This window comes from Cucurbita pepo, chromosome 9, assembly GCF_057944985.1.
Source record: "Cucurbita pepo subsp. pepo isolate OVF chromosome 9, ASM5794498v1, whole genome shotgun sequence".
Lineage (NCBI taxonomy): Eukaryota > Viridiplantae > Streptophyta > Magnoliopsida > Cucurbitales > Cucurbitaceae > Cucurbita > Cucurbita pepo.
The window spans coordinates 10,359,840-10,385,579 of record NC_141806.1 but is presented as its reverse complement, the minus strand read 5'-3'; the positions used below and the strand labels follow the sequence as shown (position 1 = coordinate 10,385,579).

Here is a 25,740-nt window from a genome sequence, read left to right as displayed (position 1 = left end):
CCGGCATTGAAAAGTCATCGACGGATTCACCACCCTTAAAGCGAATCTCCAAGAGCTCCCTTCCCACAACTGCTCGACATAACCCTTGCGCCTGTAGGTGACGTGTATTTTCACGCTTTGCATTTTCTTCTACTTGATGAACTTGAGACATATGTGTTGTTAGGTCGACGCTCTAACCACTTGAGCTATTCAACTTGACTATTGATAAGGTTGACTCTTCCGTAATGATATACCATCGATGGATTGAACCAGATTTTTTGACCATGGGGAAATCCCTTTTCACAGTTGGTGTGAGAGGAAATTGTTAGGCTATGGAGCCTGATACTTATTTATAGCTTGGTCAACGGTTATATCCGGTAAAGCTATATTTGGTAAAGCTATATATAGTAAAGCTATATATGGTAAAGCTATATCCGGTAAAGCTATATATGGTAAATAGCTATATATAGTAGATGGCTAAATCTGGTAAAGCTATATATAGTAAACTATACCATATATATATCTGGTCCGGTAGAGCTTTGAAAATGTACTTTTTCTATTCTCTGTACTCTCTCTTGTTGTACATACCTGAAGTCATCAATACAAAATCCTTTTAGCCAGATTTTCCTTGCAACTTTTCTCTATCCTTTTTTCTTTGTGTTCATCTAGATCGAGCGTGTGCGTTGTTGTGCGATCCTAACAACTGGTATCAATCCTAACAACTGGTATCAGAGCCAGGCGGTGTCAGAGCCAGGCGGAAGTCAGAGCCAGGCGGTATCATAGCCAGGCGGAAGTTAGAGCCAGGCGGAAGTCACCACGATCTGTGAAGATGGAAAGTTCAAAGATTGGAATTGAGAAGTTCGATGGATCCGATTTCGGTTTCTGGAAGATGCAGATTGAAGATTATCTGTACCAAAAAGATCTTCACGAACCTCTGTTGGGGGTGAAGCCGGATACCATGACCACGAAACAGTGGAAGCTCAAGGATCGATAAGCCTTGGGGCTGATCCAGTTGACGCTATCCAGAAACGTGGCGTTCAACATTATCAAGGAGAAGACAACGTCAGGTCTGTTGAAGACGCTGTCGAATATGTACGAAAAACCGTCGGCTATGAACAAGGTGTATTTGATGCGGAGATTGTTATGAGTCCTTGTGAGAACTTCGTTATGAGCAAACATAAACGAGTTAGCTTCACAAAGACTGTTAGAGAATTGAAGAAAAGTACCGGAAGAAGCGTTGCTGAAACTCCAGAGGGGGTTGCGTCGACCGGAAGCGTCGCTGAAGCTCCAGAGGGGGTTGCGTCATCTGGAAGCGTCGCTGAAGCTCCAGAGAGGGTTGCGTCGGCCGGAAGCGTCGCTGAAGCTCCAGAGGGGGTTGCGTCGTCCGGAAGCGTCGCTGAAGCTCCAGAGGGGGTTGCGTCGTCCGGAAGCGTCGTTGAAGCTCCAGAGGGGGTTGCGTCGTCCGGAAGCGTCGCTGAAGCTGCAGAGGGGGTTGCGTCGTCCGGAAGCGTCGCTGAAGCTCCAGAGGGGGTTGCGTCGTCCGGAAGCGTCGCTGAAGCACCAGAGGGGGTTGCATCGTCCGAAAGCGTCCCTGAAGCTCCAGAGGGCGCTGCGTCGTCCGGAAGCGTCGCTGAAGCTCCAGAGGGGGTTGCGTCGGCCAGAAGCGTGGCTGAAACTCCAGAGGAGGTTGCATGGGCCTGAGACTCTTGCTGAAACACCAGAGGTGAAGCAAGTGGGAGTTGAGGTTGAGTTGCTGAAAGATTCACATAGTGATGTTGTAGCAGATACTCAAGAAACTCCTGAGACTCATGCTGTTGGCGAGGAACCCGGTCTATCATTCAAAACACAGAAGGCGATACCATTTCACTCGGAGGTTAGTTGAAGATGGTGATGTGTTTTGAGAAGATAGAGGGTGCAAAGAATCCAGCAAACATGTTGACAAAATGTGTTGATGTTGGAATATTGAGGTTGTGCAAAACCTCAATTGGTATGGTGCAGTGAAGATGCTCATGGTCGTTTGAGAGTGAAATTCTTGGTTGACTAGATCAGTCTCCAAGTGGGAGAATTGTTAGGCTATGGAGCCTGATACTTATTTATAGCTTGGTCAACGGTTATATCCGGTAAAGCTATATTTGGTAAAGCTATATATAGTAAAGCTATATATGGTAAAGCTATATCCGGTAAAGCTATATATGGTAAATAGCTATATATAGTAGATGGCTAAATCTGGTAAAGCTATATATAGTAAACTATACCATATATATATCTAGTCCGGTAGAGCTTTGAAAATGTACTTTTTCTATTCTCTGTACTCTCTCTTGTTGTACATACCTGAAGTCATCAATACAAAATCCTTTTAGCCAGATTTTCCTTGCAACTTTTCTCTATCCTTTTTTCTTTGTGTTCATCTAGATCGAGCGTGTACGTTGTTGTGCGATCCTAACAACTGGTATCGATCCTAACAGAAATCGTTTGACAGAAGAAAGTTGTTGGAAGAAAATAAAAACGCATCAAAATAACAGAGAGAGAGAGAGAGAGAATTGAGATTTGACTTTGCTCAAAGAGAGATGATGTTTCTTTCCCAACAAATTCACGTGTTTAAATAATTGACATATCCTAAAAATGGTGGAGGCCAACTAAATGTGTGCCACTTCCTTCAAAAAGGCCACCTAAAAAGTTGGTAATCCATTCGACGTGTTTGTCAGTCAAAGGAAGATATTCATTTAACTAATTAAAACATGTAAAGCTAAATAAGGAAACCTCAGGCTTTTATCTAACAGTGTTCGTCTGACGTGCGGTGGTGGCACGGGACGGCGTGGGCGATGGTGGCGCTGGACAACACGAGCGATGGATGACAACGATGACTTAAAGAAGAAGAAGATGATGATAAAGAGGAAGAACAAGGCAACGACTAGGGTTTGTGAGTGGCTGGCTCATCTCAGGCTTCGTGCTCTATTACATGGGTGGCTTGCTTTCGTGACTTTATGTAGTTGAACCCTAGAGTTTATTTTTTAATTTATTAGGCTTGGGCCTGGGGTTTATTTTTTAATTTATTGCTGGGCAGGGTTTATGTAGCTGAACACTAGGGTTTATTTTAATGTATTGAGCCTTCAGGCCAGAATTTGGACTTTACGCATCCAACCATGTCTGGAATTGGAAAGAGTCCAAGGTCAAGTAATGGTTTTAAAGGATATGTCCCATCAATAAATGTGTATATTGCATTACTAATCCCAACAATGAGGTAACTTATTTAGTATTTCTTAAAATGTTCAAGCCACATGCTACCCTTATTTTTCACGTAAAGGTAAAGTGACCCTACATAGATGACGATAATTTCTAAAATGAACATGGAAGAAATTGTGATAGAGAAGTAGTATGCAATGATTTTCATTTAGTAGTTGATAGGATGTGTAACACTCACTCACCGGCAATGCGATTAACAGAAGTTACCACGGACACCGACAACAAACTCTGGCAACCAATCATAAATTTTTAAAAATCAAGTAAAACATTTAAAACCAGTATTAGTTAAAACCGAAGACAACCATCATAAATTTTAAGAAAAAGAAAGCATAAATACACAAAACAGACCCAGACATGGATTTGCTAAAGTCTCTAGCTCGCTGGTCTCGTCCTCGTCCTCGGTTGGCCTGCATCATCTAAATCTGGAAAGAGAAGTTAAAATAATTTTAATGAGTAATTAAATTACCCATTAAATAGCCAACTTATTTTTCATGAGTTATAACTGATCTTTAGAGGTGTTTTTAAGTTTTATTCATCATTGACTCCTAGCTTCTCTTACCAGAGTCATCTGTTCATTAATGAGGTATCTAAGCTACCTCTAACTTAGGTTATTGACTCTCTCTCAATATACTTATCTAGAATTTTTGGACTCTATGTAAAACTCGCTCTCGGTCAAATACGACCCGTCTACTAATTTCTCTAGCGGCCTGTAAATCTCATATACCAACGGTCAGAAGTACTCATTCTCTCTGACTTAGCACACAGCACGTTGGTCAGGAACTCTACGGGAATTAGTAGACTATAATACTCATATAAATAAGTCTTGGCTCAATAATCTATAAACATATTCTAGAGTCATAACATTTCTATTAACATGCTTAGCATACTCACATCTGATGCATGCTTTCATACGTTTATAATGTTCGACACATAGAGCATTCTAGTAATCATTTATAACATGTTTACATCGCAGGCAAGGAGTCACAATATACAAGTAAACATTCAATAACATCAAAGCTCATTTTAACATACTAAGCTCTTACTTAGTAAACAACATACTCACATGTTGTAAACAAGTTAAGAACTAGTTTAAAGAACTACTTACTTGGTTTCGAATCCCTTTTTCCCTTGGTTGTAGGTTTAATAGGGTATTTCAACCCACTTTCTTCCAATTAAACCTATATTTCACAATTTTCAAGATAAATATAGACCAATCTTGATAGCACAGGTCAAAAGGAGTCGAACGGAATAAACCGGGAATCAAAATAGCATCACACGCGTCTGCACACGCTCGGTGTGTTCTTCTCATGCGCCTGATCTGCGCACAGTGGTGCTCTCACTCGCAGACTCCCACGTGCCTCGCGTGTCTCTCACGCGCTCGTCTTCAACCTCGCATTTCTGCAATTTTCCAGTTTTTTCATTAATACCCGTTGTATCCCTAAGCCATATCCTACTTCTACAATCCGAATTTCATCCTGATTCCTTCTATAAATTTATAGATCTCCTTATTACGATTCTAACAAGCCCTACTTCATAACTTATTACGTAATATAGACCAAGATATCGGGATTTAAAAATTTGGTAATATGGGTTTTCTCACCTTCGGTAATTCTTCAATACCAACTCAAGACCACGAAATTCCTCACAAGAAAGCTTATGCGAACATCCTACTAGCCTCTGCCTTGCTCCTCATCACGAATGTTCACAAATCACCAGTTATTTCAAGGATTCCCAATTTTAGTCTTCCTCCCCTGTTTTCCCCTTTCTTTTCCTTGTTTACCAGCCCACGTTAACTTCACCAATCTTCCTTTCACCAACATCACACTCCTACAAGCATTCATTCGCACCAAATTCCATTTACATGTGTCTCCCTCTCCCATTTCTTCCATTAAAGCAGCTTTTTTTTCTTTTCTTTTTCATTAGCTTTTTTTTTTCTTTTTCATTTTCCTTATTTTTCTGTTTTCCTTTATTATTATTGTTATCATTATTATTTTGAATATCAGCACACCAAAATATATACATACATATACATATTTTATTTTTATTTTTTTTTCTAGATTATGACAATTTTACCCTTCTTTTAAAAACTTTCGTCCTCGAAAGTTTCTAACTCCACAAACAAGTGTGGATATTCTCGTTTAAACTCCTCTTCACGTTCCCAAGTAGCTTTATTAACTTGCTGATTTTCCATAGAACTTTAACAAAAGGAATATCTCTACTACGCAAAGATCTCCCTTCACGCGCCAAAATTTTAACAAGTTGTTCTGTATCGTCTCATTGGTCGTCCGTAACAAATCCGAACCTAACAGTTGTTTACTACCCGCCTCCGTGGTTGCCTAATAACTATTGTTATAGGCAAATTCCACCTTATGTAGGTAGGTGTCCCAATTGCCAGCAAAATCAAGTACACATGCACAACATGTCATCGAGAATTTGATTTAATCTCTTTGTTTGTCCATCTGCCTGAGGATGGAACGATGTACTAAACTTCAGTTGTGTACCAAGGGCTACCTGAAGACTCTTCCAGAATCGAGAAGTAAACTATACATCCTTATCTGACACACTAGAAACTGGTATACCATGCAACCTTACAATTTCCTTTAAGTACAATTGTGCCCACTTGTCAACGGAATACGTTGACTTCCCTGGTATAAAATGAGTTGTCTTAGTTATCTGTCCACAACAACCCATATCACTGTAAACCCTGACTGGGTTCTAGGTAGTCCTGTAATAAAATCCATGGTCACCTCTTCCCACTTCCACTAGCATATTCAGAGGTTGCAATAATCCAGTAGGTTTCTGTCAAGGTGCCTTAACTTGTTGACAAGTTAAACACCTACTCACATATTCAACATCATCCTTCTCTTCCTCAGGTTACCAAAAGCATGTTTTCAAATTCTGATACATCTTTGTGGTACCTACATGTACGGTATAGAATTTTTTTCTTGATCTCCACATCGTTGGGCACACAAGTTCAATTTCGCCACTTCAAACATCCATCATTTGTCATTAAGAAATCCTTAAATCGTTTCGTCTCAAGTTGCTTCATGACTTTTGCAAAATAAGAGTCTCTTTGCTGACCCTGAATAATTAGTTACTGCAACATTAGCAGATAGTCATAAGAGCTAGCTGAGTTGTCGCTTCCCTGACCAAAACAGCTATCTAAGCTCGTTCGAATTTCATCTGAATGTTGGGTTGTCTCGTCAACATTGTAGATGAGTGATCTATTTTACGACTCAAGGCATCAAATACCACATTAGCTTTACCAGGGAGATGTAGGATCTCCATATCATAATCTTTTACTAACTCCAACCATCATGCTGCCTCATGTTAATCTCTTTCTATGTGAACAGATATTTGAGACTCTTATGTTCTGTATAAACTTGTAACTTTTCACCATAAAGATAATGTCCACATAACTTTAGAGCAAACACCACATCAACTAACTTTAAATCATGAGTTGGATAGTTGCGTTCATCATCCTTCAACTGTCGAGAGGCATAAGCAATAACTCTCCCGTTCAGCAGAAACACGCAACCCAACCCATTCTTAGAGGCATTACTATAAATTACTAGATTCTCAGTACCGTCAGGTACATTAAGCACTGGGGCTGACGCTAGTCCTTCGATGAGTTCCTGAAAACTCCTTTCACAGGCTCGACTCCACTCAAATTTCTTTCCTTTTCAAGTTAACTGAGTCAAAGGCACTAATCTTTTAAAGAACTAGTTTAAAGAACTACTTACTTGGTTTCAAATCCCTTTTTCCCTTGGTTGTAGGTTTAATAGGGTATTTCAACCCAGTTTCTTCCAATTAGACCTATATTTCACAATTTTCAAGATAAGTATAGACCAATCTTGATAGGATAGGTCAAAAGGAGTCGAACGGAACAAATCGGGAATCAAAATAGCATCACACGCGCCTGCACACGCTCGGTGTGTTTTTCTAACGCGCCTGATCTGCACACAGTGGCGCTCTCACTTGCGGACTCCCACGCACCTTGCGTGTCTCTCACGCGCTCATCATCAACCTCGCGTTTCTGCAATTTTCCAGCTTTTCCATTAATACCCATTGTATCCCTGAGCCATATCCTACTTCTACAATCCGAATTTCATCCCGATTCCTTCTACAAATTTATAGATTTCCTTATTAAGATTCTAACAAGCCCTACTTCATAACTTATTATGTAATATAGACCAAGATATCGGAATTTAAAAATTCAATAACATGGGTTTTCTCACCTTCGGTAGTTCTCCATTACCATCTCAAGACCGCGAATTTCACAAGAAAGCTTCTGCGAACAATCTACTAGCCTCTGCCTTGATCCCATCACGAATGTTCACAAATCACCAGTTTTCCCCTTTCTTTTCCTTGTTTACCAGCCCACCGTAACTTCACCAATTCTCTCTTTCACCAACATCACACTCCTACAAGCATTCATCCTCAGGGAATTCCATTTACACGTCGCTCCCTCTCCCATTACAGCAGCCGCTTCAAGCCACTGTTGTCCTTTTTTTTTTTTTCTTTTTTCTTTTCTTTTTTCTTTTTTTTTTTTTCATTTTCCTTATTCTTCTGTTTTCCTTTATTATTATTATTATATTATTATTTTCAATATCAGCACACCAAAATATATACAGGCATACACACATATTTTGTTGATGATTATTTCATTTTAAAGACTATGTTAGTTCTATTTTCTTATTTTAAATTAAACTGTAACTTCATGGCTTCATTTGCAAATATTTTATTTCAAACTTCCACCTATGTTATTTATGCTATTCATGTGATGATGCCTCTAATTTAAGCAAGAATATTACGGGTGTTGCATTACGAGGGTGATATGTGATGAAAGAATGAGGGTTGCCCTACATGATTTATTATGCTACGAAGAACAATATGGAGACCCCATGTATATTTGTATGTTCACGTGCACCGGGATACTAACTCTTTATGATGAAGTATGAATGCGTATACTATGAGGCGAAAATGATTATCATGCTGACCATAGTACAATGACAATCACTATTTCCTCTGGGTCTCCGACAATAGTCCAAAGGAGCTAGTACGACCAGTAGGCTAAGAGGGTGCGCAAGCCCACCTAGTGGGCCCATGCTCGTACATGTAGGTCGTGTGTAGAGAAGTACCACATATCGAATTTTTCCAGACTGGAAAGTCAGCTAAGAGAATACGATTTAAAATTATAGGTCTCATCTATGTATGTGTTTGCACTGACCAACCCCAATAGTGGGGTCACTTAATGAGTATTTCTTAAAATACTCAACCTTGTGTTATTCTTAAATTTAAGGTAAAGGCAAGACACCCATGTATGGTTGACGACGACATCGTATTCAAGATCATGGAATCTATGTTCGTGTAGTTTCATTTTCACTTCTTAGATATTAGATTAGATTAGGGCATCGTTTTAATTATTTCTTCGGTTTTATTTACATTTCACATTGAATATTTTTCGTTGTTTTGTTTTAAGACTCTTAATGCAATCGTACAAGTCCATGACATTATTTTATTAGTTATTTTAAAGAATGTTTCCACATAAAATAGTCACGTCATGCATATGATATAAAACCAGTAAAAAATAATTAAAAAAAATCAACTAATCTCATCTCTCCTCCAACCTCTCACACGCCCACTTCCCCTTAATTACTCAACCAACTCCCCTCCCTCTCTCCCTTTCTTCAAATTCTCATTACATTATGTGCACCATTGTCCTAACACCACCAAATCTCCAATCATCAAAAATGGAAATCTTTCTCTTACAATTACAACATGAATCAATTCTCTCACATCGTTACAAGCTTCTAGGGACAAGTCAAGCCAATCTTAAAAATAGAATAGAACGTCAGGTCAAGGCCAACCAAGTAAATAACGTCATTATTGACATGGTTATATTTGATGCTGACACGTGCCTCATGGATATGCACATGTCATATATTTGATATGCGTGAATTGTTTATGAATCGATATGATATGATATGATATGTATATGTTATAATATGTGAATGGTATGATAACTCTTACGTTATGATATGTTTGAGTAGGATACGAGAATGATGCGATGAACGTAATGTAATGATATGACTAAAATATTATTAATATAACGATACGGTTAGGTTATGTATAGAAAATGATATGGTTATGATAGATCGAAAAAACAATATGTATAGGTTATGTATAGAAAATGATACGATTATGATAGATTGATAAAACTATATGGTTAGGGTACATTTGGAAAACAATATGACTAAGGTATGTCCATGAAATGATACGACTATGAGATGTATAAGGACAATAAGGTTATGACAAGATTAAAATTACGATATGACTAGGATACGCATATGGAAACAATATGCCTATGAAATGTTTACAAAATGATACGATTATGATATGACATGTGAATGACGTGTATATATATATATATATATATATATATATATATATATATATATATATATATATATATTGTGGTACGATATGTTATGGTATGATATGTATACAATGAAAATTGTTATGTCTCGAAATATGGAAATGTTATGATATGGCATATGTATGTAAAATGATTGATATGATGTGATTGACATGCAAAACGATGAACTAGCATGAAATACAACCCTAATATACGCATGAAAGATATGATAAATGATACAACAAATGATATGAGAAATGATATGATATGAAGGAAGACGCTAGCGAGATTGTATTAAATGATAATGAAAATTGAAAAATATTGGGACCTTATGCATTATTGTGTGCTCATGCATTGGGGATACCACTTATCCTTAACGATAGTACGGACACGTATGCTACGAGACAGGAGAACGATCATTATGTTAACATAATGCTGCCGTGATGATCACTATTCGTAACGGGTGTCTGACATCAAAAACTACCCGAGAATGCTCGCCCGATCAGAAAGGGGGCCTAGGAGGCGTGCGAACTAACTAGTGGGACAATACTTGCACATGTGAACCGTGTGTAGGAAAATTAAGTACACATCCCAATTGCCCATTATGATGGCCGTTCGCAGGAAAATATACTGTTATGATAGGTCACTTTCATCAAATTGTATGTGTTATCATTTAAACCCAATAGTGGGTCATTTACTAAGTATTTCTTAAAATACTCAAGCCAACCCACGTGCTACTTCTATTTCAGGTAAATGCAAGGCATCCCTGAACGGCTGACGACGACATCACAACTGGAGACCATGACACATGTATAGGGCAGTCCTATTTATTTTCTTAGACTTAGTCAAGCTCAACACATATCTGGAACATCTTTTGAGAGCCTAACGAAGGATGTTCAATTGAGTCAATTAGCAACTGAGTTACGAAATAGACATCTTGGAAAGCTGCAAGCAGACATCAAAAGGCCAAAAAGAGAGGGCAAGGAACAATGTCAAACAATAAAATTGAGAAGTGGGAAAGAAATACCCTACAGAAGAGGTGAAATTAAAGAACACATTAGCAATCACTCTGCTAATATGTATAGAGAAAGGAGGAAAATGCTGGATAAAAGAAGCAGGCTCGAACACAAGAATGAAGAGGGTAGTAGCATTAAATGAAGAGTGTAGGTGAATGAAATGGTAACGTACACAAAAATTAGGAAAACTTACATACCTACCAGGCTCGAACATTACAATGTAGGTGAATGAAATAGTAACGTACAGAAATATAAAAAATAAAAAATGCCAGTTCGACTACATGATACTACAATCTTGAACACTTGTGAATTTTTGTATTTTTTCTAATTAATTAATGTTGTTGATAATTATATAAGGGAACCATCAACAAATTATTAAATATTTTATTTTCACAATTTTTTGAATTTTTTTTATAGCATCTATTATAATTACACAAAAATAATATAAAAAGCCTCAAACTTGTAATAAACGTCCACCATCAAGATCTTAAAAAAAAAAAAACATTATAAAAAACATATTATAGCATTTTGTTTAGCTATAATTTTTACACCTACAAGCAAAGTAGAGAGAAAGCTCAAATATATACAAACAAACCACCATCCTTGCCAACATGAATGGTAGCTAACACAATAACAAACATAAACCACAAATCCCTTAATTAATCAAAGCACTAAGCCAAGCATTATAAATTCATAAAATCCATTCACAAACTGCTATTAACTTCTCGTGCGGTAGTCTTAGACTCCATGACCGAGTCATAAGAAGCATGTAACCCAATCAAAATATAGTAAATCAACAGAATCCTAGTCCATATTTCAAACCTTTCAAATGAAGCTTTGTTGATGGAGCCAAGAAGAAAAAGGTTGATAGCGATCGATAGTGAAGGCAGCCACGGGACGAGCGGCACGCCCCACACGCGAGGCTTTTTGGCCTGTGGGACACCGAGCCATAGGGCCAGAGTTGAGAGAAATATTATGGAATTGGACACCACCGAGTCGATCCAGCCGTCACTTGAGACCTAGTATACGGTGGTTGCTATTGAAGATCCCAGGATTAGAACCAGGCAGATTATGTGCTTGTTTCGGTCGGATGGTGTCGTTTCACCGCTGACGTAGTAGGTCGAACGATCAGGCCGATGGCTACCAGCATGAAGATGAAGAGGGTGGAGATAGAGAGGAGGTTCGAGAGGATTCCCAAGCTTGTAAAGAAGGCGATTATTGCTGTTGCAACGAGCATTGTGGCTGTTGCATTCACTGGAGTGCCAGTCCTTTCATGCACTTTGGCGAACCATGGTGAGATCATGTGGGTTCTGGCAATGTGCGTGAGATAGCGTGTCTGTCCAACAGCATTAACCAACAACACGGTGGTCATGCCTTTAATAGCACCAGCAGCCACAATGTACTTAGCCCAACCCCATCCAACAGCCTCAAAAGCCACTGAAAACGGCGTGTCCTCATCAATTTGTTGGTATGGCTGCATCAAGCACAAGGTAACTGCAAGAATGCAATAGGCTAATGTGATGATCACCATTGACCCAACAAGACCAATAGGTATATCTTTAGCAGGGTTCTTAGTTTCCTCAGCCATTGTCGAAACAGCGTCGGCAGAGGCTACCAAGATGCCACGAGGGCCATAGGGGGCAAAGGGAGTGAAGTTTTTCGGGTTGGCCTTGGTGAGGCCGGCAATGACAATGAAGAGGATGATGGCAACGTGGAAAATGGAAGCAATGTAGTTGAAGCGGGAGGAGCCTTTGGTGCTGGCTACAACCAAGGTGCAAATGACGATGATCACAATGATAGCGATGGGGTCGAGCTGGTTGTAGGAGTCGGGGAAAGACGAGACGTGGATGCGAAAATCGTTCGGATGGTGATTGCACAAAGTGACAAAGTATGAAGTCCATGAACAGGCCACAGCAGTGCTGGCAATTACACATTCGAGGAGGATGTTGCCCGCTGCGATGAATGCCACGAAGTCTCCTAATTCTACCCTTAAGTAGGCAAATGATCCACCTGAACAAATAATTACAATGAACTCGTGTAGTTAGTAATTTAGGAAAAACCAAAAGAGAAGCTAGAATAATTTTATATTTGGATTATTGTAAAATTATTGTAGAATTCAAAATATTTTTACCCTTTATGCTTATAGATATTTTATACTTCTTGTTTTCACATGTTATAGAACTTTTTTAATTTTTTTTAAATATTCAAAATAGTATTACTGTTAGTACACATTTCAAAAGTAACATTAACATCCTTAACTAAAAAAAAATTATAAATTACCATTAATACTCTTACAATTAAAAAGGGAGATGATCTATAAGAAATAGATAAACCGTCTCCATTCCTATATTGAATATGAATCTTTTCTATAAAAGTTAAGGTATAATATATGTGATAAATTTTTTATATGATATATGTGATATGATATATGATATATATTTTTGAATCATTTTAAAAATACTCAGGAGAACGATCATTAGTTAACGTAATGCTGCTGTGACAATCTCTATTCATAACAGGTGTCCGACATCAAAAACTAACAGAGAATGCTTGTCCGATCAGAAAGGGGGCCTAGGAGGAGTGCGAACTGACTTGTGGGTCAATACTCGAATGTATGGACCGCGTGTAGGAAAATTAAGTACACATCCCAATTGCTCGTTATGATGACCGTTGTAGGAAAATAGACTGTTATGACAGGTTTCATTCATGAAATTGTATGTCTTTGCATTTAATCTCAATAGTGGAGTAACTTACCGAGAATTTGTTAAAATACTCAAGTCACGTGCTACTTCCATTTTAGGTAAATGCAAGTCATCCCTGTACGGCTAGCGACGACATTGCAACTCGAGACCATGGCACATGCCTAGGGTAGTCACATTTATTTTCTTAGACTTAGGCTAGAATAGGATGTTTTTAATTTAAATGTTTATTTATTTCATTTAGTTTATTGTTATGTCGTTTAAAGATGTTTTCGAATATGTAAATTCATGGCTGCATTTTAAGATGAAATTTATGTTTTATGAAGAAGTTTAAATGAAGTATTTTCGCATTCAATGTTCATGGTATGTATACAGTAGTGACATTAGATTAAGTAGAAAATTTAGGATTGTTACATATGGTAGCAGTTTAGGGTCATTACAATTTAAACTTGTTAGGAACCTATTGGACGCAGAACCTATTAAACACTTTTGAAAGTTCAGGTTCTAAACAAACAAAAATTTCAAAATTCGAGAATTAAACTTTTGAAAAGTTTGACTTAAGTTTGATCATCGGGAGAGCTTGGTGTGCAAGGGAGTTACATCCAGAGGTACCACGAGAGTTGTCACAGCGTTAAAAGTCAAGAAATTGATACACCAAGGTGCATTAGAATTTTTAGCTATCGTGACAATTGACTATGGGGGTATAGTTGCCAGTTTCCTCAATCTCGGTGGTCAGTTGAGGGTGTGTTTTTTGAGAAGTTGCTTGGGTTGCCGTAATACAAAGAACTCACTTTGGAATCGACTTCAAACAAGGTAATGTGTCAATCTTCTTAGTATCTATCTATTTATATATATAGATATAGATATCCTAATGTTTCGTTTTGTGACTAATATATCTGAAATACATTTAAATTTTAAAGTTAATTGATCTATTCGATATAAATTTAAATTTAATGTCCATAAAACGACTCTAGATTTCTATTAACCTAAAGTTGCTACCGTCATCATAACATACTCTCTTATAAAGAAATAAACATTTAAAACTTCATCATTAAACCTTGTCATGCACTTTTTAAAGTAACCAAACAAATATTAAATAAAATAAATAAAACATTAAAATTAAAAACATCTATACTACCTAAAGCTGAAGTAGATGTAGCACACCTTATTTTAATAAATACTTAGTAACTTACTCCACTATTGGGGTCAGGGCAAACACATGCTGCTCATGAATAATGACCTATCTTTAAAATCATCATAGGGATGACCTCAAGTCCAGACAAAATTGGATGTGTAGTATTTTCCGACGCACGTGCAAGCATGAGTCCTCAAGTAGCTTGGACCCCGAGACCCATCATAGTCGGGCTAGTTGTTTGTAGTCGAACGTCCGGAGTTCAACAAATCCCTGAGTATCATGTGAAAAATGATTATCATCACCATCATCATAGTGTACGCATCCGTACTCATAATCATAAATGGAGAAGTAACCCAATGTATGAACACACAATATGCATGATGTTCCTGTAGTTTTCATCTTTAAATCATTCTTTTGACCTAACCCTATACATCTTCCACACATTACTCTAGGTAACATGTATGCATTGGCCTTCATAAATTCATTATCAATAACATCCATTAGGGTTGGGTCATAGAAAATAAAAACTTAGAGTAAAATTTATGAGACTTATTTGCCTTTCTTAAATTTCATGAACTATATACTCAGTAACTATTCCAAAAGGAAAAAAAAAACATATAAGATAAGAGAGTTGAGTCCTTCAGATAATTTCAAATTGCCACTTCCTATGGGGAGAATCGAGGTTATACTCAGCTTTGTACAAAACATGAGTTAATAGTCCAAGTTTGATTCAAAAGCAAGCAATAAAATAAAACAAAAAATGTTTGGAGATTTTTTTTTTTTTTTAGAATTTAATTTGGACACTTTTTTTCTACACAAATGGTATGATTAGCATAAATCTATTTTGTTTTGTTTCACATGTATACCAAATCAAATTGGTATACAATGAAGATTCACATGTAATAATTTAAATCTCCTCAATTTTTTAACCTTATTTATCTAATTGTTGCAGCTAAGTTAAAATATTTTATATTTAGATGAGAGTTTGAATAGGACTAAACCTAACCTATAGGGATGGTGTTGTTGATCATGACTAATGCAAAAGTAAACAATACAAACACATAATAATTCATTCTTTAATCAACCTCTTTAGTGGGTGACATAATCTAGAATCTGAATACCTCTTTTACTTTTGTCAAAGGAAAGATTTTGATCTAGTTTATGTTGAGGACATAATTCAAATTATGCAATGGCTTCTTAAGTACTATGATCTAAATCAAAATATTGAAGTTTTTATGAGATTTTTAACTTTCGAACATATATTAGTACGTGGGATTCAAACAAGAGAGTTGTTTTTAATCATATTATATTACAAATAAAGGAAAACAAACCTATCACGATCGTTATATTCTCCGTCTCCATCCCCGCCCAATTCTTCGACCTTTTCTATCCTCGTTCGACTTGAAAGAGAGAATTTTTAAGTTTCATTTCCAAGTCTCATGATTCAAAGATCGAAGAAAACTTTCTATATCCCATTCCAAGTTCTAATAGATTGTTTGAAGTTCCAATGTGTTAAATGTCTTGATTTTATTTATTTGATTGGTGTAGTAACAAATGTTGGATTAGTTTTTGTGCTAATTAGCTTAATTTATCTGTCATTTGAGTTATTTTGTGTGTTAATTAGAAAACATCCAAGAATTTATTCAATATTGGTACCACAACCAAGGTCTTCTATTACCCTTTGGTATCTACGACACTAGCCAATATGGCCAACCTCCTTGTTGGATCAATTTCATAGCTTTTATCATTGAGACCACCTTAGGGGCAATTCCAGTACAGGTGCTCTTGAATTTAAAGTTAGATCCATATGGTGGTGAGAATATCACTTCCCTTTTATGACAATCTATGATAGCGTGGTTCTCAACCAACTAATTCATTCCTAGTATTATGTCGAAATTTGTCATGCTAACAACTATCAAGTCTACGTCTAAGGTCTATCCTGCCACTATTACTTGTCAACGTTTTACTCTACTCTTATCAACTAGGTCTTCCCCACTTGGGTATTGACAGTCAATACATACTACTTGACTAACAAATTGTACAAATATAAACGAATGTGTAAAGCCTAAATCAAATAAAGTGAAAGTTAGTGTCCTGGGATAGATAAAGTATTTATCACCACTGTGTCACATTTCTTGATTTCTCTATTAGTCAAAGCAAATGCTCTTCCTGAGGGCGAGTCTGTATGAGTGTCTCTATACCACCTAAGTCCCTTGGCAGGTTAACCGAGTTTTCCATTCTCCTTATAATAAAATTCTTAGCAACATTGCCTTCCCGACAACACCTGGAACAAGCTTTGGATTTGACCATACAACTACCTCAAGGATGCTGTCCACATGCATCGCATTGTGGTTTCTCGTTTCCTCTTGCCCTCTCTTGGTCCCTGCGATATCTATTGTTTGTTGCTGTCTGCATGCCAGTGGTAGACCATTTAGCAACCTCAATAAATACAATCTCTTTTGTCCTATAGTAATTGCTAACTCGCAACATTCCTCAACTCGAGGCTCTTCGATAGCCTTAGCTGCCCGTAGAGCGACAACATAAGTGGTAAGATCTATGGCCTCCATAGTACGACGAATCTTTACATTCAAGCCCAGGATGGACCTCTCAGCCATCTTCAATTTTGTGTCCACCAACTTCGGTGTGAATTGTTTCAACCTCATAAATACTCTTGCATAGGTGTCAACGGGGCGTCAACCCTATGTCCGCTTGGTGAACTCCTATTGCTTCAATATTGGGCTACCTTTGGGTAATACTCCATCAAATATACCTCTTAAAATCGAGACCATGGTATCAACTTCCATTTGAGCGGAGAATCTCTTATCTATCCATCCACCATAGCTTTGAGTCATTTTTCAGCATAAACGACATGCATGACACCTTTCTGATCATCTAAATAGTTCATTAACAAGAAGATCGTCTCCATTGGCGTTAACCATAATTGTGCCTCTGTTTGGTCTCCTAAGGTCCCACTAAAGGTACATGGATCATACTGCTTAAAATTCCATAAGTACCTCGCTTCTTGCGTGGACTGCATACCGTTGGCTTGTTACGTGGCTACCACCATTTTCATCATGACTTAGAATGATTCCTACATTAGGTTAGTCGTGGGGTCTATTCTAGCCTCTATTGCTGTTGAGGGTGGTGTAGCTACAACAGTTGAGTTACATATCCTTCACAAGCTAGGTTTTCTCTACCTCTACCCGTCCTTTAACAGGAGGTTGTCCCCTTCTTCCATGTCCTCTCTCGCCCTCCCCTTCCTCCATGTCCTCTCTCGCGGCCTTTGGTGCCATGATTCTAAAACTACCATATATTTATCCTTTAAGACTATTGCTTTTTGGTTTAAATCATATTGCACATAATACCCTGACAAATATAAAACTCGGTCAACAGTGGTACCATCAATGGTGACATTCAATCAGGAATTACATCAGACAATGACCAAGCAGAAATAATATATTTAATCGGTGACATTTACCTTAATTTCTTTGTTATTTTATGCATAACATACCTGACGGTGACAGAGTATCAGCCGTGGGACCATGGAACATGTTAAGCTCACCTCATATGCTAGTCTATAGTATTTATAACCTAGAGCTTTAATACCAAATATAACGACTCAAATTTCTTACTGAAATAGAGTCGCTACCATATGCATGACATAGACTTTCTATTTGGAAACATTCATTTAAAATCATGGACTTATACGTTTGTATTAAAAGATTTAAAACAAAATAATGAAATAACTAAGGTGAAATGTAAATAAATGAAAAAGAAGATTCAAAACGATGTCTAACTTAAGATCTACAAAAATAAAATGCAACTATCCGAACACAAGTTTCATGGTCTTCAACACGATGTCCCCGTACAGGAGTATCTTTTCTTTACCTGAAATGTAAGAATAACACAATGCTTGAGTATTTTAAGAAATACTCACTAAGCAACCCCACTATTGGGTCAGTGAATGGAAACATATGCAACATGAATGAGACTTATCATTTAAAACCTTATTCTCTTAGGCGACTTTCCAGTTCGAGCAAATTAGATGTGTATTACTTGTCTACACATCTCTACACATGACCCACATGTGCGAGTACGGGCCCACCACTAGCACACCCCCTGTGCTGCCGGTCGGGCTACCAACTATAGTGGTGTTTTCAAAAACATGGAGGGAATAGCGAACATCGTAGCACCATAATGAACATGATTATCATTTTTATCTCATAGTGTACTCGTTCATACACATATTAAAGGGTAAGTATCTCGATGCATGTGAACATACAATTATGCATGAGGTCCCTATAATTTTCCATTTTAAATAAATCATGCAAGACAATCACCGTTTATTCCTCAAATATTATACACGGCAATATGCGTGCACAAACTCTTATAAAATCATTTATTAAATGACCCTAGTTTTCTTCTAACTTAAAGTCGCTACCACATGCATGACGTAACATCTTGGATAGAAATATTCACTTAAAATGTTCATAAAACAATGCCATTGACTTGTTTAAGAAAAAGGTCTCAAAATAATCAAAAGAAAAAATTAAAAATAATCATAGGTAAGAATAAAACAGCAATGCCCTGAACGACATTAAATGTGACCACTCTATGCATGTGCCATGGTCATTAAATTGCGATGCTGCTATCAAACATGTATGGGTGTCTTGCCTTCAACATATCATCTAGTTCAACATGTCACATCCTAACATGTATCATATCATCAATCATATTATATCATAAACATATCACAGTATAGACATATCATATCATAAACATCTCACACATATCAAACATATGACATGTGTAGAGTCACTGAGCACGTGTCATCTTACATACCATAAACTTCTAACCATGCCTATTGTAAGACCACTTACTTGGATGATCTTGTTCGACGTTCTATCTAATACTTGAATATGCTTGATTTCATCCCTCTGAATTTGTTTCAAGTATCATAGAGATCTTTCACCCTATTAGAACATTCACCTAGTTTCCTTAGAAAATTCTAGTTTCTTAACTTAATTTAACCTCAATTGAGAAATTGAACATTGTACTCACCTTAATTTTCTTTAAATAAGGTCAAATTCAGCTTCGAGAGGGTCAAAAACATTGAAATCGTTCTTAAAACGTCTAACCCAAATCGAATGACTTTTTTCCAGCCGTTAGAGCCTAGCGTAACCGAGCCGAGTGAGGTAGTGGCTAGGGATAAGACATGTGTCGGCAGTGAGCCAGTGCGTGCAGGTTGCGATTCGGGTCAAAGCGCAGACTTCAGATCAGATTCTTGGCGTAGCGGGTCACGTATAATAATTATGGGCAGAGCCGTGTGGGTAGCGTTCGTGATTGTTTGGTCCTAGGTTCCTGGCTTCGTGGGCTATAGCTAATTTGGGCCGTAGATTGCAAATGGATCTCTAGATCAAATGGAAAGTTGGGCTGTGGGCTGGCTGTTATGATTGGTTGACCGAGTCCATGTCAAATCTGACCCAAATCTCGTCGTCTTCCATGCCCGATTCACACGTCCTTCTGGCTGCCCTTTCTCTCTTCTAGAAACAGTGTTCCGACCTCTTCGTTATTTCATGGCCTAACATAATCATATCATAGTACATTATGTCATCTCATCACATAACATAATTCGTCATAATATAATTTGATATTTATTTTATAACATAATGTTTTTTGACATATCTTAGCATATCATATAGAGACACATATCATACCATCAAACATACCATCATATCACACATATGACACGTGTAGGACCATTAGGAACGTGTCGTAGAGCCACTTACTTGGTTGGCCTTAGCCGAAGTTCTATCTTATTTCTGAAATTGGCTTGACTTCATCCCTTGAAGTTTGTATCAATCTATGTGGAGGCACTCCACCATTTTAGAAATACCTTCGATAATTCTACTTCCTAACTTAAATTAACTTAAATTGAATAATGAAATATTAGACTGACCTTAGTTATCTTCAATAAGGCCAAAATAAGCTTTGAGAGGGTAAAAAATGTGGGAATCGGTACAAAATTCTTAAACCCGAGCCGTTTAAGCCATTTTCCAATCGCTGGAGTTTTTGAGCCGAGTCAAAGTCGGTCAGTCGAGCAATCGAGCAAGTCAAGAGGAGGCACACCCATGCACGTGCAAGGGGGCTAGAGGCGCAGGCGGGTTCTCGAGTGGGTCGGGTTATGTTGCTCGGGTCACTCTTGCGTCTGTGGGCTTTTAGTGGGCCGTGTGCATTCGTGGGTTGCAGGTGGGCTTCTTGTCATGTGCATATAGTGGCTGCAGATGGGTACATCCCGAGTCTAGGTTTGACCCGATTTCGACCCATGGATCCTTTCTTCCTCACTTGACTCCCTCGATCCTCTGTCTTTTTTTTGTTCTCTCTTCCTGACGCCCTTAATCTCCTCTCTCTCTCTCTCTCTCTACGTACCTTCCACACCGACAACGCTTGAATCCCTTGAATGCACCTACAATAATGATTTTTTTTTAATCATCATAAACCTCTCCATAAAACACCCACCTTACATGCACACAAAATGTAGCGTAATCGACGTAACACACGGTCAGGCTTACAATTTATTATGTAGTGAGTATATTATTCGATAATGATGATATATGATGACGTGATTGTGTTATATGATGATAGTATATGATGCTCTACATTATTTTCACATCATGATGTTTTATGACGATGATGATGCATGACAACCTAACGATGTAAGACGTAAGATTATGAGATTACTTATTATGACATTATTCAATATTAAGACGTGGTGCATGTTTTAAATTCCATGATGCATTATGATGATTATTTTTCTAATACATAACCTGCCACACCCCAAAAATGAAGGAAAGCCATCTATGCAAGACCCAAAAGATCCAAAGAAAGAAATTAAGAGGATTAAGTAAGTCATTTCTATACCCCTAAGAAGTAATCTTAAGGACTTAAGGCCTTTGGAGAAAAGATTGAGAACGAAAGCGTGAGCAAAAAGGACGAAAATGTTATTCTTCCAATTATCAAGGATCTAAAATGAATTAATTAATATATAATAGACTTTATTAATTGATTAAAATTAATTAAAATGAGATTAATAGCCAAAAAGCCAACAATCCCCTTCTTAATGATGACATACCATTTCACGAAGAATTCATAAAAACGAAAGAAATACACTTGTCCATGTAAAATATCAATACATGCTAATATATCACCTTAAATTTCATACTTCAAATTCATTCGAGCATATTCTCCCCTCATATTAATGACTTAATAAATTATCAAACATCATAAGTGATTCATAAATTATAAAACAACACATATTTTTCTTAATTTTCTCCCATTTGTAATCATGGAAAATAACAATTGCAAAATAATAAATTAAGAATGAAGGGCTCCCCTAGCAATATCCTTCAAAAATTATAAACAAGATTATAAGATTCTAGATATATCACGAATAATTCCAAGCTCAAACCTATTTTTGGCAAAAAATTTCTTCATTCAACGTGAAAATATCGGTTAGTTGAATATTAGAGTTTACAAAATTAAGAATAATATGTCTATTTTGCCCATACTCTCTAATATGATGTCTAATGTTACTATGTTTAGTTCTAAAATGATGAATAAGATTTTTAGTTAAATTAATAGCACTTTATCACAAAATAGAGACACACTATCAAATTTTAATCCAAAGTCACAAAGAGTTTGTTTCATCCAAAGAATTTGAGCACAACAACCAAGAAATTCAACATATTCCGCTTCGGTAGTATATGAGGCAACCGAATTTTGCTTTTTACTAAACCAAGAAACTAAGGAACTACCAAGAAATTGACAAGTTCCACTAGTATTTTTACAATCAACTTTTACAATCAAGTAAACTTCCGTCAAAATCCACGTCAGAATATCCTACCAATTTAAATTCAACATACCACAATCCTAAATCAACACTACAAGTAAATATTTAAATATTTAAATATTCTTTTAACATCATGTAAATGAGATTCCTTAAGATAAGATTGAAACCTAGCACAAAGACAGACACTAGACATAATATCAGGTCTACTAGCGGTCAAGTAAAGTAAATATTCAATTATACCTCGATAAGATTTAATATCCACACATTTACCTTTTTCATCGTTGTCAAATTTAGTGGATGTGCTTATGGGAGTTTTTGCAATCTTACCTTGATTGAACTTGAACCTTTTGAGAAAGTATTCACTTCTTTGATTTGAAGTCCAAGAAAGAAACTAAGTTCTCCCATCATACTCATCTCAAACTCACTATGCATATATTTAGAAAATTCTTCACATAAAGGAAAGATTAGTAAAACCAAATATGATATCATCTACCTATATTTACACTAAATAACATATCATTTTTTTTAATCTTAATAAGAAGTGTAGTGTCGAGTTTATCCATTTTAAAATGATTCCTGATAAGAAAATTACTAAATCTATCATACCAAGCTCTTGTAGCTTGTTTTAAACGAGTCTTTTTCAACTTGGAGACGTGATGAGGAAAATCAACATTTTCAAATTTGGGAGGTTGTTTTACCTACACTTCCTCCATAGTACAACCATTCATGAATGCCCTCTTTTCGTTTAAGATCACTTCTTCATTACTTAAACAATTTCTTTGTCTTTGTCACGAACAAGTAAATCTCTAAAATTTCTTTTTAAATCATCACTACAAATAGACTCATTAGAAATATTATCGCAAGATTCATCAAATACCGCATGCATAGATTTCTCAATAACTAAAGTTCTTTTATTGAAAACTCTGTAAGCTTTACTATTAGCGGAATAATCAAGAAAAATATCAATAAGTCTAATTAAAACTCTATTTTACATATAACAAGTCAGCCCAAAAATATTTAGGTAAATCATACTCATTTAACATTGATCTATCAAATTCTTGTAAAGTACTATTTTTCCTTTCCACCACACCATTTGGTTGAAGAGACTTAAAGGAGAGAAGTCATGAGAAAAGCCATTATCTTCACAAAATTTTATCAAATTCTCTTCCATTGTCACTTGTAATTTTAGTAATTAAAAAACCTTTTTCATTTTGAACTCGGAAACCTTTTCAAAACATCATTCTTATCTTTTATCATCAAAATACAAGTAAATCTTGAAAAATCATCAACTATCACATAAATAGTTACTCCATAGCTAGCTATTTTAGAAAGCCAAATACCATATGTAATAGTTGAAGAGGTCTAGGGTAGAAATCATATTTTTAAATTTGAAAGAGGGCTTAGTTTGCTCCCCATTTCAGCATCACAAATTTTATCTTTTCAAAATTTTAATTTAGGAAGTCCTCTGATGAATGAATTTTTTGAAATATTTGAAATCAAGTGCCTAGTATGCCATAACAAGTTATCAAGCAAAACCACAAAACCAAAGACATTTACCATTTGTAGGACAATCATTTAAATGAATGGTGAACACATTGTCATCTTTGTTTCCTACCAACAAAACTTTCCTATAAATACTATTTTCAATTATGCAATTATTTGGGTCAAATACAACTCTAAAACTTTTATCATATAATTGACTAAGGTTAAGTAAGTCATGCTTTAAACCATCAACTAAAAGTACATTTTTAATGAGAGTACGAGAATAATTACCTAGTACCTTTACCAATTATTTTACCCTTCTTGTTATCACCAAAGGTTACTAAGTCACCTTCCTTCTTGGAAAGATTCACAAACTTGGATTGATTTCCCCTCATGTGTCTTGAGCAACCACTATCCAAGTACCACTTAATTCTTGGTACCCATGCTTGTTTGGGTCCTAAAAAGTTAGTCTTCACAAATGTAGGAATCCATTTCATGTTTGCATTCATATTATAAATATTGTATTTTGAAAATCTATGTCCATACTTACCATATGAGAAACAAACAACATTATGCAAAAACTTATTTCTTGGACTAAATTTATGGGTTCTAGTTTCAATAGAAAAATTATTTCTTGTTAAATTTTATATTTTGAGAAAAAATTTCTTGAAGGAATATTTTGATAATTTTTCAATTTAAAGCACTTATGTCTATTGTGACCTTCAACCCCACAATAATGACACGTAGGCACAAATCTAGATTTATCGTACTTAATACAAATTTAGTGGGTTAGATTTAGACATGATAGGAGATGCTTTAACAAGGTGTAAAACATTAATCAATATAGCCTAATGCTCTTTTATCATCATAAGGCTTACCTCCTTAAGTATTTTATCTAATTTTTTTTAGCACCTATTGTTAGCCTTCACAAGTTCTTGCAAATAATTTGATTCATTTTTTTTGAGCAATTTAATTAAGTTATCTTTCTCACAACAATCATGCTCAAGAAACTTAACTTTATCAATTAATGCTTTTTTCTCGTCACTATCAAATACATGTTTTTCACAACGCACATCAAAATTTACCATATTATGTTCCTTCCCTTTTAAGCAAGAAACTTCATTGAGTAAAGACTTATTTTTATTTATTGAAGCTTTATATTTCTTTTGAAGCACAGCATACTTTGAATTAAATTTTTCTAGATCAATTTGCATCTCCTCAACAACTTTAAATAGTTCATGATAAGAAAGAGATTCAAGAATTACCTCATGTTCTTGTTCATCCTCTTTGTCACTATGAGCCATGAAGCAAAAATTTGCTACTTCTTCGTCACTCCCACTTGCACTCTCATCACTATCATCCCAAGTAGCCTTGAATGCTTTCTTCTTGTATTTCTTAAATGATTTGAGGAGAGGATAATCCGTTCTGACCAGGCTTTTCATATTCATAACATATTACCTCATTGTTTTTACTTTTTTCAACTTCTGACTCTTTTTAGTAGGTGAAATGTTTCTTGAATTGTTTCTTCCTCTTAATAAAATTTTTATACTTACATGTCAAGTAGGCGACATCATCTTCATCAAGGACTTCCTCATCTTCGGAGTCAACTCTAATGTGATGGACTTTAGTGCTATACTTTTCTTCTTTTTGGATTCCTCTTCCATGTGCTCTTTCATGGTAATCTCATGTGTCATGAGAGAACCAACAAGTTCATCCAAAGGAAGCTTTGTGAGATAGTTTGCTTTCTGAATAGCCGTTGCCTCCCAACTTTTAGGTAGAGACCTAAGAATTTTTATGTCAGGAGTAAATATATTTTTTCAAGATTTTTCAAGGCATTTATAATATTAGTAAATCTATTAAACATATCGCCAATAGATTCATTTTCATCCATTTTAAATAGTTCATACTTATAAACTAGC

At 36.3% G+C, this 25,740-nt stretch overlaps 1 pseudogene; it reads right to left on the bottom strand.

Annotated features, from left to right (window-relative positions):
* Positions 1-11,360: 11,360 nt before the first annotated feature.
* Positions 11,361-25,263, bottom strand: LOC147791290 (cationic amino acid transporter 1 pseudogene; annotated as a pseudogene).
* Positions 25,264-25,740: the final 477 nt, after the last annotated feature.